The sequence below is a fragment of the Magnolia sinica genome, chromosome 19, assembly GCF_029962835.1.
Source record: "Magnolia sinica isolate HGM2019 chromosome 19, MsV1, whole genome shotgun sequence".
NCBI lineage: Eukaryota > Viridiplantae > Streptophyta > Magnoliopsida > Magnoliales > Magnoliaceae > Magnolia > Magnolia sinica.
Window position 1 is genome coordinate 52437045 of NC_080591.1, and position 3955 is coordinate 52440999.

General features: G+C 37.3%; 1 non-coding gene across 1 annotated transcript; it reads right to left on the reverse strand.

Moving 5' to 3' along the window:
* Positions 1-2346: 2346 nt before the first annotated feature.
* On the reverse strand, positions 2347-2453 carry LOC131235838 (small nucleolar RNA R71). Its single transcript, XR_009166357.1, has one exon. It is a non-coding gene; the product is annotated as a small nucleolar RNA R71 (small nucleolar RNA).
* Between the last annotated feature and the right edge of the window lie 1502 nt (positions 2454-3955).

Here is a 3955-nt window from a genome sequence, read left to right on the forward strand (position 1 = left end):
ATCTGGACCATCCAAAATATTCACAAGGGGGTCTTTACCCCAACCATAGAAGATAATTATATCTTCGGATGGTCTTTTGACCGAAAACTCCACCTAAATGCAAGGAGTTTGCGCTTCTCTAGCTATAAAATTAGAAAGAAAGGGACGTGAGAAGGGCATCCTTACACACATAAAGAAAGAGACAGAGAGAGAAAGAGAGAGATCTGGGCCTGCGGCTAGGAAATTCCTTCCATTCTTCTTGAGTTTTCTTTGCCTTTTCTTTATGGTTTTATTTAGATCTTTCCTTTAAGAGAACTGAGTTGATCATGAGTATGGTTGGCTAAGCCTCTTAGTTAGGGCTAAGAGGTGAAGCTTGTAGTGTGATGGGAGACTTTTTGTTTATGCCTTTTGTTTCATGAATTGATTTTAATTCTAGTTTGATTATATAGAATGCCTTTAGTTTTTAACTGTTTGTTGTGACTTAAATTACAATGGATCTACGATATCTTCTGGTATTTTCCATGCATGTATGGGGGTTATGATCGTACGAACCCTGTTGTTCACCATCATCTCATGGGCATGGATAGATGATGAAATCCTTCCTTGTGTTTATAACTCTCTCAGATTAGATGTGGATTGGTTAAATTTTGTTGTTTACTTGGTCTCCTTGGCATGGTTTTGTGATGGAATCAAGTCTAATTCTCATACCTCTCATCTATTGAAAACTGGATTGAAGGAAGTTCATAATTGATATTATATCTCCCATCTGGATGAAGATAGGACTCTGAGTCCAAATGTGTTCTTAAATAAAGCATAAGATCTCCCTGATCTATATAACTGGATCCTCTGAAATCCTAGTTTCCTACCTTTGAATTTTACAAATTTTAGTTAATTAATTCATCATTATTCTCTTAAAAATCCTTTGGTTTAGATTACATCTTCGTCTAGTTCTAGTTTAAGTTACTTTCAGGTTACGTATAAGGTTCAGTCCCTATGGATCCGACCTCGGTCTTACCGAGATTATTACTACATCACAACCCTATACTTGGGGTGTGAACAAGTTTTTGGCGCCGTTGCCGGGAATTGATGGTTACGTTTTTCTGAGATTAACTTGTTTTAGAATTAGGTTAAGATTAGGGCTTTTCTAGTTCTTAATTTTAGGATAGGCTTTTTCAATGTGATTTCTAGAAACCAACCTAACTTTCCTGTTTTGTAGGATTCTGAGATAGACCTTCTAAATTGGTAATCCTTTTCTAATTTTCTAGTTTTTCCATTTTCTATTTTTAGATTAGGCTCTCTTTTCTTTTCTTTTCTTTTTTTATAGAAATTTTCTATTCTAAGATTTCTTTATTATTAGAAACTAATTTACTTTCTAATCCTAGGTTAGGACTTTTCTGATTAATTTTTAGAACCTAGGTTAGTTATTTCCCTTTTTAGAAACTTTTTCTACTTTTAGAAACTAACTCATCTTTCCTTTATTTTATTTTTAGAAACTTTCTAATTCTAGGTTTTCTTTTAGAAACTTTCTTAATTTCTAATTTAGGTTTAGAGCTTTCCTAATTTGTTTTTAGAAACTTTCTATTTTGGTTATCTTTAGAATTCTTCCTTTTTTAGAAAATAGTTTACTTTCTATTCTTAGACTTTCTATTTTTAGAAACTAACGTGTTTTATTTTGTTTTGCAGGATCTAACTTAGGAACTTCAAATTTGGTTATTTCTTTCCAACTATTTTCTCTTTATTTCTAGATTTTTATTTCCTTTCTTCTTTTTAAGTTAAGTTTAGAATCTGAATTGAGGGATGCGAGTGTTTCATGCCCAAGTGGGTTCGTGATAGCACTCGACGTCTCTTGACTGAAGGAGGATTGGTTGAGGGGTTAACTATTCATCGTAGGACTAGACACCGCTCGAGATCCCCTGAGTTAATTGAAGTAATGGCTGCAAACTAACCTCTTCTATCCCAACCTAGGGTGGAGGACATCCAAGATAAGAATGAGGTGCATCAAGCACCCCCGCCTCGTACATTATGAGATTATTTACAACCGGCGGGGCTGAGTATGCCCTCATGCATGGTTTTTCCTGAAAATATGGGACACATGGATATCAAGTTAGGGGTGATCCAACTCCTTCCTAAATTTCATGAGCTTAAGTCAGAAAATCCATATCTACACCTGAAAGAGTTTGATGAGATCATAACCACTTTGTATTTTCCAAACATGTCTAAGGACGCAGTCAGGCTTAAACTCTTTCCCTTTTCTTTGAAAGAGAAACTAAGACGTGGTTGCATTCACTACGTCCTAAATCTATAGGCACATGGAATGATATGCAAAGGGAGTTCATAAAGAAATTTTTTCCACATCATAAAACAAACACCCTTAGAAAATCAATCATGAACTTCACCCAAAAGGAGGATGAAACATTCTTCCAATGTTGGGAAAGGTTCAAGGATATTGTCAGTTCATGCCCACAACACGGTTTTGAAACATGGCGCATTACACACTTTTTCTATGATGGACTGACATCTTACATGTGCCAATTGGTCGAGACAATGTGCAATGGGGAATTTATGAATAAAAATGTCGATGACGTGTGGGATTACTTGGATAGACTTGCTGAAAATGCACAATTATGGGACACATACCCAAAATCAAGTGCCACTTCTAGGCCCACTCAATTTAAGGAAAGGAGCGGAGTATACCGTATGAAAGAGGATGATGATATCAATGCTAAAGTGGCTAATCTCATAAGGAAATTTGAGGCCATGAAATCAAAGAAGGACAAGGGTAAGGAAGTTGTTTGCGGTATTTGTGGTTGCAACAGTCACACAACTGAAAAGTGTCCAACTATATCTGCCTTTCAAGAGGTACTACTAAGCAATCCAATGCCGTAAATAATTATCAAAGACCTTTCAATGGACCTACCTCTAATACATACAATCCTAGTTGGAGAAATCATCCAAACTTCAGTTGGAGAATGGACAAACGGCTTCTCCTCAAGATTTCTTCAATCAAACTCCAAATCAAGGGAAACCTCAAAAGGATCCAGTTCAAAAACATATTCGAGAACAAGAGCTACTTAATCAGAATTCGGCACAAACGTTCCATAATATCCATACAGTATTAGGAACGCTTGTGTCGTCTACTTAAAGGATAAAGTCACAATTAACAAGTGGAGGAAAGGGGATGCTTCCTGCTCAACCTCTCCCCAATCCCAAACCGTAATATGAAATAAGTGACCCCAGCTCTTCAAATCAGATGGAACAAGCTAAATCCATCACCACTCTTAGGAGTGGGAAGATCATTGATAAAACCATTCTAGTTAGGAATGAAAAGCCTAAGGACCCGGAAGTGGACAAAGATGATGGATTTGGCCATGCTCCACAAGAATTAGAATCGGAACCTCAAGGGAAGCCGGTTGCTCCATTTTCCCAACGGTTGGTTGCACTAAAACCTCTCTCTAACTCTCAGGCTATTCTAGAGGTGTTGAAACAAATGAAAGTCAACATTCCTCTACTTGATGTCGTGAAACAAATACCTTCATATGCCAAATTCCTGAAAGACTTATGCACAACCAAAAGACGGCGGAATATTTAAAAGAAAATCTTCTTAACTGAGAAAGTGAGTGCCATTCTAAAGCAAGATGTGCCGCGAAAATTCAAGGATCCTAGTAGCCCAACCATATCATGTGTTATCGGGAACTATCGAATTGAGCATGCACTTCTTAACTTAGGAGCGAGCGTCAATTTGATTCCCTACTCGGTATACAGACAATTAGGTTTGGGTGAATTAAAACCCACCCTAACCACACTACAACTTGTTAATCTCTCTGTTCACGTATTGAGAGGGATAATTGAGGATGTGTTGGTTCGGGTCGACAGATTTTACTACCCTGTAGATTTTATCATCCTGGATACCGAACCCATTAGTAACATGAGCACTCAGATTCCCATCATTCTTGGTCGCCCATTCCTTGCCACCTCA